The sequence below is a fragment of the Pseudophryne corroboree genome, chromosome 11 (assembly GCF_028390025.1).
Source record: "Pseudophryne corroboree isolate aPseCor3 chromosome 11, aPseCor3.hap2, whole genome shotgun sequence".
Lineage (NCBI taxonomy): Eukaryota > Metazoa > Chordata > Amphibia > Anura > Myobatrachidae > Pseudophryne > Pseudophryne corroboree.
In genome coordinates, this window is record NC_086454.1 from 272066133 (window position 1) to 272079724 (window position 13592).

The 13592-nt window shown below is 47.5% G+C and overlaps 1 long non-coding RNA gene across 4 annotated transcripts in view; it reads left to right on the forward strand.

The window, feature by feature from the left end:
* Positions 1-13592, forward strand: part of LOC134969441 (uncharacterized) — a 157552-nt gene that overhangs the window by 17163 nt on the left and 126797 nt on the right. The window lies entirely within an intron of this gene.

Here is a 13592-nt window from a genome sequence, read left to right on the forward strand (position 1 = left end):
CAGTCACACAAGGAAAAAATTTCCAGGGAGTGTGATCAAGTCTGGAGACTTTTCTCCACATAAATATACTGGAGCTAAGGGTAAATTTATAATGCTCTAAGCTTAGCAAGACCTCTGCTTCAAGGTCAGCCGGTATTGATCCAGTGGGAAAAACATCACGGCAGTCGCCCACGTAAACAGACAGGGCGACACAAGAAGCAGGAGGGCAATGGCAAAAACTGCAAGGACTTTTCGCTGTGCGGAAAATCATGTGATAGCACTGTCAGCAGTGTTTCATCCCGGGAATGGAAACTGGGAAGCAGACTTCCTCAGCAGGCACGACCTCCACCCGGGAGAGTGGAAACTTCATCGGGAAGTTTTTTCCACATGATTGTAAACCGTTGGGAAATACCAAAGGTGGACATGATGGCGTCCCGTCTGAACAAAAAACGGGACAGGTATTGCGCCAGGTCAAGAGACCCTCAGGCAATAGCTGTGGACGTTCTGGTAACACCGTGGGTGTACCAGTCGGTGTATGTGTTCCCTCCTCTGCTTCTCATACCTAAGGTGCTGAGAATTATAAGACGTAGAGGAGTAAGAACTATACTCATGGCTCCGGATTGGCCAAGAAGGACTTGGTACCCGGAACTTCAAGTGATGCTTACAGAGGTCTTATGGCCTCTGCCGCTAAGAAGGGACTTGCTTCAGCAAGTACCATGTCTGTTCCAAGACTTGCCGCAGCTGCGTTTGTCGGCATGGCGGTGGAAAGCCGGATCCTAAGGGAAAAAGGCATTCCGGAAGAGGTCATTCCTACCCTGGTCAAAGCCAGAAAGGAGGTGACCGCACAACATTATCACCACATGTGGCGAAAATATGGCGTGGTGTGAGGCCAGGAAGGCCCCACAAAGAAATTTCAACTCGGTCGTTTTCCTGCATTTCCTGCAAACAGGAGTGTCTATGGGCCTCAAATTGGGGTCCATTAAGGTTCAAATTTCGGCCCTGTCGATTTTCTTCCAGAAAGAATTGGCTTCAGTTCCTGAAGTCCAGAAGTTTGTCAAGGGAGTATTGCATATACAACCCCCTTTTGTGCCTCCAGTGGCACTGAGGGATCTCAACGTAGTTCTGGGATTCCTCAAATCACATTGGTTTAAAACCAGTCAAATCTGTGGATTTGAAGCATCTCACATGAAAAGTGACCATGCTCTTGGCCCTGGCCTGGACCAGGCGAGTGTCAAATTGGTGGTTTTTTCTCAAAAAAGCCCATATCTGTTTGTCCATTCGGACAGGGCAGAGCTGCGGACTCGTCCCCAGTTCTCTCCCTAAGGTGGTGTCAGTGTTTCACCTGAACCAGCTTATTGGGGTGCCTTGCACCTACTAGGGACTTGGAGGACTCCAAGTTGCTGGATGTTGTCAGGGCCCCGAAAATGTGTTCCAGGACGGCTGGAGTCAGGAAAACTGACTTGCTGTTATCCTGTATGCACCCAACAAACTGGGTGCTCTTGCTTCTAAGCAGACTATTGCTAGTTGGATGTGTAATACAATTCAGCTTGCACATTCTGTGGCAGGCCTGCCACAGCCAAAATATGTAAATGCCCATTCCACAAGGAAGGTGGGCTCATCTTGGGCGGCTGCCCGAGGGGTCTCGGCTTTACAACTTTGCCGAGCAGCTACTTGGTCAGGGGCAAACACGTTTGCTAAATTCTACAAATTTGATACCCTGGCTAAGGAGGACCTGGAGTTCTCTCATTCGGTGCTGCAGAGTCATCCGCACTCTCCCGCCCGTTTGGGAGCTTTGGTATAATCCCCATGGTCCTTTCAGGAACCCCAGCATCCACTAGGACGATAGAGAAAATAAGAATTTACTTACCGATAATTCTATTTCTCGGAGTCCGTAGTGGATGCTGGGCGCCCATCCCAAGTGCGGATTATCTGCAATACTTGTACATAGTTACAAAAATCGGGTTATTATTGTTGTGAGCCATCTTTTCAGAGGCTCCGCTGTTATCATACTGTTAACTGGGTCTAGATCACAAGTTGTACGGTGTGATTGGTGTGGCTGGTATGAGTCTTACCCGGGATTCAAAATTCCTCCCTTATTGTGTACGCTCGTCCGGGCACAGTACCTAACTGGCTTGGAGGAGGGTCATAGGGGGAGGAGCCAGTGCACACCACCTGATCGGAAAGCTTTACTTTTGTGCCCTGTCTCCTGCGGAGCCGCTATTCCCCATGGTCCTTTCAGGAACCCCAGCATCCACTACGGACTCCGAGAAATAGAATTATCGGTAAGTAAATTCTTATTTTAGCTTTGACTGCTGTCTGGTTAATGTTTAAATGCATGTTTCAGTCTTCCCTGCCATGGCCCTTCCTTTATTCCTGTGTCCTATATGTGAGGCAGTATGCATGTTATCTGTGTCTGCAGTCTGGTCCCCCTCCTCTTTGTATGACAGCCGCCATTGAAAACTCCTGAGATTTCACCTTTTTTTCTCTTAATATTATAAAAGCCACATTGCATTATAATAGCTTCTATCATTTTCTGCATATCAGATATTACTGTGACAGAACCTTCTACTGTGTGCATTGCATGAGCAGTGCTTGCATGCCTTGGAGCCTGAGACAATAACAAGGCATTTGTATTATGCCCTGGGGTCAGAGGTCTGCTGTTAGAACAGGTTATTACTATGCAATTTTTGTGGTTCTTGTCCTTTTTATACTACCAACACATTGATGCTAATCCACCATTTCCTCTTCTCATCTAGCATTTCCTACAGCATGCCATCCCTTGTTGTAAGTGGCTGCCATGTTCATTCTTGTCTAATGTGCATATGCACTTCCCGCTATTTGCTGTAGCGGTACACTGTCAGTTGTTGAAGTGTATAGTACAGGTGACAGTGTACCGCAACAGCAAATAGCAGGCAGACACTGTTAATAAGTTCCCTCTCCCTCTGCTCAAGTCGGGAGACACACTGGGGGGTATATTTACTAAAATTCGTATTTGTACCGATTTGGAGGGAGATTAATTACGAATGACATCGAATGTGTAATTGTGCAACTTTTTGAAAATTTTACGCCTCATTTACTAAGCTGCCGTATTTTACATTTTCGTGTTTTCCGATGTCGATGTCATTCGTAATTTTTCGCAGTGTTTTACGGGAGTGAATAGTAAAACACTGCCGACATGTCAACAATGAAAATCGGCCGGATCTGTGAGATCCGTGCAGGGTTTCATTGTGCATCTTTTAATAACTTATAACTAGTGTAAAAGTCTGAAAAAAAAATTGCGTGGGGTCCCCCCCTCCTAAGCAAAACCAGCCTCGGGCTCTTTGAGCCGGTCGTGGTTGACAAAATATGGTGAAAAAATTGACAGGGGTTCCCCCATATTAAGTCAACCAGCACCGGGCTCTGCGCCTGGTTCCAAAAATACGGGGGACAAAAAGCGTAGGGGTCCCCCGTATTTTTAAAACCAGCACCGGGCTCCACTAGCCAGGTACATAATGCCACAGCCGGGGGACAGTTTTGCCTAGGTCCCTGCGGCCCTGGCATTACATACCCAACTAGTCACCCCTGGCCGGGGTACCCTGGAGGAGTGGGGACCCCTTCAATCAAGGGGTCCCCACCCTCCAGCCACCCAAGGGCCAGGGGTGAAGCCCGAGGCTGCCCCCCCCCCCCCCCCCATCCAAGGGCTGTGGATGGGAGGCTGATAGCCTTTTTGTCAAAAAATGAATATTGTTTTTAGTAGCAGTACTACAAGTCCCAGCAAGCCTCCCCCGCAAGCTGGTACTTGGAGAACCACAAGTACCAGCATGCGGTGGAAAACCGGGCCTGCTGGTACCTGTAGTACCACTACTAAAAAAATACCCCAATAAAAACACAAGACACACACCTTGAAAGTAAAACTTTAATACATACATCCACACCTCCATATACACATACTTACCTATGTTCACACGAGGGTCGTTCCTCTTCTCCATGTAGAATCCATGGTGTACCTGTTGAAAAAATTATACTCACAAAATCCAGTGTAGATGGCTCCTCTTTTAATCCATTTGTAATCCAGGTACTTTGCAAAATAACAAAACGGACACCCGACCTCGCACTGAAAGGGGCCCCATGTTTTCACATGGGACCCCTTTCCCCGAATGCCAGGGACCCCCTCTGACTTATGTCTAAGACGGTTCCATCAGCCAATCAGGGAGCGCCACGTTGTGACACCCTCCTGATTGGCTGTATGCTCCTGTAGTGTATGACAGGCAGCACACGGCAGTGTTACAATGTAGCGCCTATGCGCTCCATTATAACCAATGGTGGGAACTTTGTGGTCAGCGTTTGACCGAAAGTAACCTCACCGCGGGACCCCTGTTTTAAGTACCCCAAGGCCCCCAAAACCTTAATCCAGCTGGTACTGCCGTATAAATTCAGTGGTAATTCCGTATAATTTCAGTGATCCTGCTGTATAATTCCAGTGGTACTGGCATATAAATCCAGTGATCCTGCTATATAATTCCAATGACACTGGCGTATAAATCCCGTGATCCTGCCATATAATTCCAGTGGTACTGGTGTATAAATCCAGTGATACTGCCGTATATGTCCAGTGGTACTGCTTTCTAAATCCAGTGGTACTGGCATATAAATCCAGTCCAGTGATTCTGCTGTATATGTCCAGTGATACTGCCATATTATTCCAGTGATACTGCTGTTTATGTCCAGTGATACTGCTGTTTATGTCCAGTGGTACTGCCGTATAAATTCAGTGGTACTGGCGTATAATTTCAGTGATCCTGCCGTATAATTCCATATAAATCCATATAATTCCATATAAATCTAGTCGGTGGTGTTGTCCTGAGCTGTATATTATTTACTCCAAATAAAGGGGTTATTCATATTTAATACAAATAATTTTCATAGGGTTTGCCCTGTGTGGTGTAGTGATACACTCTCCTGTACCGCATATTGTTATATAACTCCAGAAAATAATGGAGAACAAAAATTTGGAGGATAAAATAGGGAAAGATCAAGAACCACTTCCTCCTAGTGCTGAAGCTGCTGCCACTAGTCATGATATAGACAATGAAATCCCATCAACGTTGTCTGCCAAGGCCGATGCCCAATGTGATAGTAGAGGGCATGTAAAATCCAAAAGCCAAAGTTCAATAAAAAGACCCAAATAAAGAAATTTAAATGGTGTGACGAGAAACGTGCACTTGCCAATATGCCATTTACGCCACGGAGTGGCAAGGAACAGCTAAATCCTATGTTCATGACTAGTGGTTCAGCTTCATATGACGATGGAAGCACTCATGCTCCCACTAGAAAAATTATAAGAGTTAAGCTGGAAAAAGCACAGTGAAGAACTGTGCATTCTAAGATGGTATCACAAATCCCCAAGGAGAGTCCAAGTATGTTGGCAGTTGCGATGCCTGACCGTGCCAATACAGGACGGGAAGAGGTGGCTCCTTCCACCATTTGTACGCCCTCGGCAAGTGCTGTAAGTAGCATGCACAGTCCAGTTTGTTATATTCAAATTGAAGACGTCACTGTTGAAGTACTCCAGGATGAGGATATGGGTGTTGCTGGCACTGAGGAGGAAGTTGACGACGGGAATTCTGATGGTGATGTGGTTTGTTTAAATCATTCACCGGGGTAGACACCTGTTGTCCGTGGGATGAATAAGCCCATTGTGATGCCTGGGCAAAATACAAAAAAAACCACCTCTTCGGTGTGGAAATATTCCTCAACAAATGCGGACAACAGGTGTCAAGCCATGTGTTGCCTTTGTCAATCTGTAATAAGAAGGGGTAAGGATGTTAACCACCTAGGAAAATCCTCCCTTCTACGTCACCTGCTGTGCATTCATCAGAAGTCAGTGTCAAGTTGTGAAGCTTTGGGTAAGAGCGTAAACAGTCCACTGACACCTAAATCCCTTTTTCCTCTTGTACCCAAGCTCCTGCAAGCCACACCACCAACTCCCTCAATGTCAACTTCCTCCTCAGTCAGACACATAAAATCAGTTCAAACACTGTCAGCTTGAGCCAGGTCATTCCCCTCATTGGGCTTTTGTAGAAGCAGCTGGAGAAATTGAAGGAGGAGCTAAGACAGAGCGATTCCGCAAAGTATGTGGGACTTGTGGATGGAGCCCTTCATTAGCTTTGCCAGGATTCACGGGTGGTCAATCTGTTGAAATCACAGCACTACCTTTTGGCCACCGTGCTTGATCCTAGGTTTAAAGCCTACATTGTATCTCTCTTTCCGGCAGACACAAGTCTGCAGAGGTTCAAAGACCTGCTGGTGAGAAAATTGTCAACTCAAGCGGAACGTGACCCGTCAACAGCTCCTCCTTCATATTCTCCCGCACATGGGACTGTGAAGAAAAGGATAAGGTTTCCTATCCCACCCGCTGGCGGTGATGCAGGGCAGTCAGGAGCAAGTGCTGACATATGGTCTGGACTAAAGGACCTGCCAACGATTACTGACATGTCTGCTGTCACTGCATATGATTCTGTCACCATTAAAAGAATGGTGGCGAATTATATGAGTGACAGCATACAAGTAGACATGTCAGACAGTCTGTACATATACTGGCAGGAAAACGAGGCAATTTGGATGCCCTTGCACAAACTGGCTTTATTTTACCTAAGTTGCCCCCCCTCCAGTGTGTACTCCGAAAGAGTGTTTAGTGCAGCCTGTAACCTTGTCTGCGATCAGCATAGGAGGTTACTTCCACTAAATGTGGAGAAGATGATGTTCATCAAAAGACCTTTACCAGCAATTGCCTCCAGAAAGTACACAGGGACCTGTGATGGTGAATTCCAGTGGGGATGAATTAATACTTTGGGGATTATTCAATTTGTCCCGAGGGTGCCCTGTGATAAGTATCGCCGCCGGGGGCTATTTAATTGACCTCAATAAGCCAGCGTGTGCCACAGCTTATTGGGGGTTTTGCTTCACCTACCTCTGGCAGGCGAAGCAAAATGCCCGATAACAGCCCCGTTTTCATCCGAAAACGGGGCCATTTCACCCGAAAACACACAGGTTTCACTGAACCTGTGTGTTTATGGATGAAAAAGCAGGTTTTACCGTCCGAGCTACTTAAATAGCCCGACCGCAGCACCCGAAGAAACATCGGGGGGTTTTACTTCCGATGTCTCTTTGGGCCAAATTGAATATCCCCCTCCGTGAGGAGGGGGAGATGTATACACTAAAAGGGATGAGGTGGACATCTTGCCTCTGTAGAGCCAGTTTGTGCAAGGAGAGATTGATTGCTTCTTTTTTGGTGGGGGCACAAACAAACCAGTCATTTCAGCAATAGTCGTGTGGCAGACCCTGTGGTTGAAATGATGGGTTTGTTAAAGTGTGCATGTCCTGTTTATACAACATAAGGGTGGGCAGGAGGGCCCAAGGACAATTCCATCTTGCACCTCTTTCTTCTTTGCATCATGTGCTGTTTGGGTCCTAGATTTTTTAAGTGCCATCCTGTCTGCAACTGTAGTGCCACTCCTAGATGGGCCAGGTGTTTGTGCCGCACACTTGTCACTTAGCTTAGTCATACAGCTACCTCATTACACCTCTTTCTCTATCGTCCTAGTGGATGCTGGGGTTCCTGAAAGGACCATGGGGAATAGCGGCTCCGCAGGAGACGGGGCACAAAAGTAAAGCTTTCCGATCAGGTGGTGTGCACTGGCTCCTCCCCCTATGACCCTCCTCCAAGCCAGTTAGATTTTTGTGCCCGGCCGAGAAGGGTGCAATCTAGGTGGCTCTCCTAAAGAGCTGCTTAGAAAAGTTTAGCTTAGGTTTTTTATTTTACAGTGAGTCCTGCTGGCAACAGGATCACTGCAACGAGGGACTTAGGGGAGAAGAAGTGAACTCACCTGCGTGCAGGATGGATTGGCTTCTTGGCTACTGGACATCAGCTCCAGAGGGACGATCACAGGTACAGCCTGGATGGTCACCGGAGCCTTGCCGCCGGCCCCCTTGCAGATGCTGAAGTAAGAAGAGGTCCAGAATCGGCGGCAGAAGACTCCTCAGTCTTCTAAAGGTAGCGCACAGCACTGCAGCTGTGCGCCATTTTCCTCTCAGCACACTTCACACGGCAGTCACTGAGGGTGCAGGGCGCTGGGAGGGGGGCGCCCTGGGAGGCAAATGAATACCTATTTTGGCTAAAAATACCTCACATATAGCCTCCGGAGGCTATATGGAGATATTTAACCCCTGCCAGAATCCGTTAAGAGCGGGAGACGAGGCCGCCGAAAAAGGGGCGGGGCCTATCTCCTCAGCACACAGCGCCATTTTCCCTCACAGAAAGGCTGGAGGGAAGGCTCCCAGGCTCTCCCCTGCACTGCACTACAGAAACAGGGTTAAAACAGAGAGGGGGGGGCACTAATTTGGCGTTAGAAATATATAAAAAAGATGCTATAAGGGAAAACACTTATATAAGGTTGTCCCTATATAATTATAGCGTTTTTGGTGTGTGCTGGTAAACTCTCCCTCTGTCTCTCCAAAGGGCTAGTGGGTCCTGTCCTCTATCAGAGCATTCCCTGTGTGTGTGCTGTGTGTCGGTACGTGTGTGTCGACATGTATGAGGACGATGTTGGTGAGGAGGCGGAGCAATTGCCTGTAATGGTGATGTCACTCTCTAGGGAGTCGACACCGGAATGGATGGCTTATTTAGGGAATTACGTGATAATGTCAACACGCTGCAAGGTCGGTTGACGACATGAGACGGCCGACAAACAATTAGTACCGGTCCAGACGTCTCAAAAACACCGTCAGGGGTTTTAAAACGCCCGTTTACTTTATTCGGTCGACACAGACACAGACAGGGACACTGAATCCAGTGTCGACGGTGAATAAACAAACGTATTCCTTATTAGGGCCACACGTTAAAGGCAATGAAGGAGGTGTTTCATATTTCTGATACTACAAGTACCACAAAAGAGGGTATTATGTGGGATGTGAAAAAACTACCGTAGTTTTTCCTGAATCAGATAAATTAAATAAAGTGTGTGATGATGCGTGGGTTCCCCCCGATAGAAAATTATGGGCGGTATACCCTTTCCCGCCAGAAGTTAGGGCGCGTTGGGAAACACCCCTTAGGGTGGATAAGGCGCTCACACGCTTATCAAAACAAGTGGCGGTACCGTCTATAGATAGGGCCGTCCTCAAGGACCAGCTGACAGGAGGCTGGAAAATATCATAAAAAGTATATACACACATACTGGTGTTATACTGCGACCAGCGATCGCCTCAGCCTGGATGTGCAGAGCTGGGGTGGCTTGGTCGGATTCCCTGACTAAAAATATTGATACCCTTGACAGGGACAGTATTTTATTGACTATAGAGCATTTAAAGGATGCATTTCTATATATGCGAGATGCACAGAGGGATATTTGCACTCTGGCATCAAGAGTAAATGCGATGTCCATATCTGCCAGAAGATGTTATGGACACGACAGTGGTCAGGTGATGCAGATTCCAAACGGCACAAAGGTGTATTGCCGTATAAAGGAAGAGGAGTTATTTGGGGTCGGTCCATCGGACCTGGTGGCCACGGCAACTGCTGGAAAATCCGCCGTTTTTACCCTAAGTCACATCTCTGCAGATAAAGACACCGTCTTTTCAGCCTCAGTCCTTTCGTCCCTATAAGATCATATCTGCCCAGGGATAGAGGAAAGGGAAGAAGACTGCAGCAGGCAGCCCATTCCCAGGAACAGAAGCGTTCCACCGCTTCTGACAAGTTCTCAGCATGGCGCTGAGACCGTACAGGACCCCTGGATCCTACAAGTAGTATCCCAGGGGTACAGATTGGAATGTCGAGACGTTTCCCCTTCGCAGGCTCCTGAAGTCGGCTTTACCAAGGTCTCCCTCCGACAAGGAGGCAGTATGGGAAAAAATTCACAAGCTGTATTCCCAGCAGGTGATAATTTAAATTACCCCTCCTACTACAAGAAAAGGGGTATTATTCCACACTATATTGTGGTACTGAAGCCAGAAGGCTAGGTGAGACTTATTCTAAAAAATTTTTTGAACACTTACAAAGGTTCAAATCAAGATGGAGTCACTCAGAGCAGTGATAACGAACCAGGAAGAAGGGGACTATATAGTGTCCCGGGACATCAGGGATGCTTACCTCTATGTCCCAAATTTGCCCTTCTCACTAAGGGTACCTCAGGTTCGTGGTGCAGAACTGTCACTATCAGTTTCAGACGCTGCCGTTTGGATTGTCCACGGCACCCCGGGTCTTTACCAAGGTAATGGCCGAAATGATGATTCTTCTTCGAAGAAAAGGCGTCTTAATTATCCCTTACTTGGACGATCTCCTGATAAGGGCATAGTCCAGGGAACAGTTGGAGGTCGGAGTAGCACTATCTCGGATACTGCTACAACAGCACGGGTGGATTCTAAATATTCCAAAATCGCAGCTGATCCCGACGACACGTCTGCTGTGCCTAGGGATGATTCTGGACACAGTCCAGAAAAAGGTGTTTCTCCCGGAAGAGAAAGCCAGGGAGTTATCCGAGCTAGTCAGGAACCTCCTAAAAACAGTGCATCATTGCACAAGGGTCCTGGTAAAAATGGTGGCTTCCTACGAAGCAATTCCATTCGGCAGATTTCACGCAAGAACTTTTCAGTGGGATCTGCTGGACAAATGGTCCGGATCGCATCTTCAGATGCATCAGCGGATAACCCTATATCCAAGGACAAGGGTGTCTCTCCTGTGGTGGTTATAGAGTGCTCATCTTCTAGAGGGCCGCAGATTCGGCATTCAGGATTGGATGCTGGTGACCACGGAGCCCAGCCCGAGAGGCTGGGGAGCAGTCACACAAGGAAAAAATTTCCAGGGAGTGTGATCAAGTCTGGAGACTTTTCTCCACATAAATATACTGGAGCTAAGGGTAAATTTATAATGCTCTAAGCTTAGCAAGACCTCTGCTTCAAGGTCAGCCGGTATTGATCCAGTGGGAAAAACATCACGGCAGTCGCCCACGTAAACAGACAGGGCGACACAAGAAGCAGGAGGGCAATGGCAAAAACTGCAAGGACTTTTCGCTGTGCGGAAAATCATGTGATAGCACTGTCAGCAGTGTTTCATCCCGGGAATGGAAACTGGGAAGCAGACTTCCTCAGCAGGCACGACCTCCACCCGGGAGAGTGGAAACTTCATCGGGAAGTTTTTTCCACATGATTGTAAACCGTTGGGAAATACCAAAGGTGGACATGATGGCGTCCCGTCTGAACAAAAAACGGGACAGGTATTGCGCCAGGTCAAGAGACCCTCAGGCAATAGCTGTGGACGTTCTGGTAACACCGTGGGTGTACCAGTCGGTGTATGTGTTCCCTCCTCTGCTTCTCATACCTAAGGTGCTGAGAATTATAAGACGTAGAGGAGTACGAACTATACTCATGGCTCCGGATTGGCCAAGAAGGACTTGGTACCCGGAACTTCAAGAGATGCTTACAGAGGTCTTATGGCCTTTGCCGCTAAGAAGGGACTTGCTTCAGCAAGTACCATGTCTGTTCCAAGACTTACCGCAGCTGCGTTTGTCGGCATGGCGGTGGAAAGCCGGATCCTAAGGGAAAAAGGCATTCCGGAAGAGGTCATTCCTACCCTGGTCAAAGCCAGAAAGGAGGTGACCGCACAACATTATCACCGCATGTGGCGAAAATATGTTGCGTGGTGTGACGCCAGGAAGGCCCCACAAAGAAATTTCAACTCTGTCATTTCCTGCAAACAGGAGTGTCTATGGGCCTCAAATTGGGGTCCATTAAGGTTCAAATTTCGGCCCTGTCGATTTTCTTCCAGAAAGAATTGGCTTCAGTTCCTGAAGTCCAGAAGTTTGTCAAGGGAGTATTGCATATACAACCCCCTTTTGTGCCTCCAGTGGCACTGTGGGATCTCAACGTAGTTCTGGGATTCCTCAAATCACATTGGTTTAAAACCAGTCAAATCTGTGGATTTGAAGCATCTCACATGAAAAGTGACCATGCTCTTGGCCCTGGCCTGGACCAGGCGAGTGTCAAATTGGTGGTTTTTTCTCAAAAAAGCCCATATCTTGTTTGTCCATTCGGACAGGGCAGAGCTGCGGACTCGTCCCCAGTTCTCTCCCTAAGGTGGTGTCAGTGTTTCACCTGAACCAGCTTATTGTGGTGCCTTGCACCTACTAGGGACTTGGAGGACTCCAAGTTGCTAGATGTTGTCAGGGCCCTGAAAATATGTTCCAGGACGGCTGGAGTCAGGAAAACTGACTTGCTGTTATCCTGTATGCACCCAACAAACTGGGTGCTCTTGCTTCTAAGCAGACTATTGCTAGTTGGATGTGTAATACAATTCAGCTTGCACATTCTGTGGCAGGCCTGCCACAGCCAAAATATGTAAATGCCCATTCCACAAGGAAGGTGGGCTCATCTTGGGCGGCTGCCCGAGGGGTCTCGGCTTTACAACTTTGCCGAGCAGCTACTTGGTCAGGGGCAAACACGTTTGCTAAATTCTACAAATTTGATACCCTGGCTAAGGAGGACCTGGAGTTCTCTCATTCGGTGCTGCAGAGTCATCCGCACTCTCCCGCCCGTTTGGGAGCTTTGGTATAATCCCCATGGTCCTTTCAGGAACCCCAGCATCCACTAGGACGATAGAGAAAATAAGAATTTACTTACCGATAATTCTATTTCTCGGAGTCCGTAGTGGATGCTGGGCGCCCATCCCAAGTGCGGATTATCTGCAATACTTGTACATAGTTACAAAAATCGGGTTATTATTGTTGTGAGCCATCTTTTCAGAGGCTCCGCTGTTATCATACTGTTAACTGGGTTTAGATCACAAGTTGTACGGTGTGATTGGTGTGGCTGGTATGAGTCTTACCCGGGATTCAAAATTCCTCCCTTATTGTGTACGCTCGTCCGGGCACAGTACCTAACTGGCTTGGAGGAGGGTCATAGGGGGAGGAGCCAGTGCACACCACCTGATCGGAAAGCTTTACTTTTGTGCCCTGTCTCCTGCGGAGCCGCTATTCCCCATGGTCCTTTCAGGAACCCCAGCATCCACTACGGACTCCGAGAAATAGAATTATCGGTAAGTAAATTCTTATTTTTTCTTCTTTGCATGATGTGCTGTTTGGGGCCCATTTTTTAAATCTGCCATCCTGTCTGACACTGCAGTGCTACTCCTAGATGGGCCAGGTGTTTGTGCCGCATACTTGTGTCGCTTAGCTTAGTCATACAGCCACCTCGGTGCAACCTTTTGGCCTAAAAACAATATTGTGAGGTGTTCAGAATAAACTGGAAATTAGTGGAAATTAATGTTATTGAGGTTAATAATACTGTAGGAACAAAATTACCCCCAAATTATGTGCTTTTAGCTGTTTTTATGTTTTTTTCAAAAATCATCCAGATCCAAAACCCGAAAGGGTGGTTTTGGCAAAACCAATCCAAAACCAAAACACAAGCGGGGAATTAGAACCAAAACCAAATAACAAAACACGAAAAGTGCCAGCCGCACATCTCTAGTCCAAACAGGAAGGTGCAAACATGCGTATTTGACATTAAGCTGGACAGGACTTGCAGGAACAGATCCAAGGTCAGAAGAACACTGACTTGGAGAGCAGTCCCAAAGCTTTTAAATG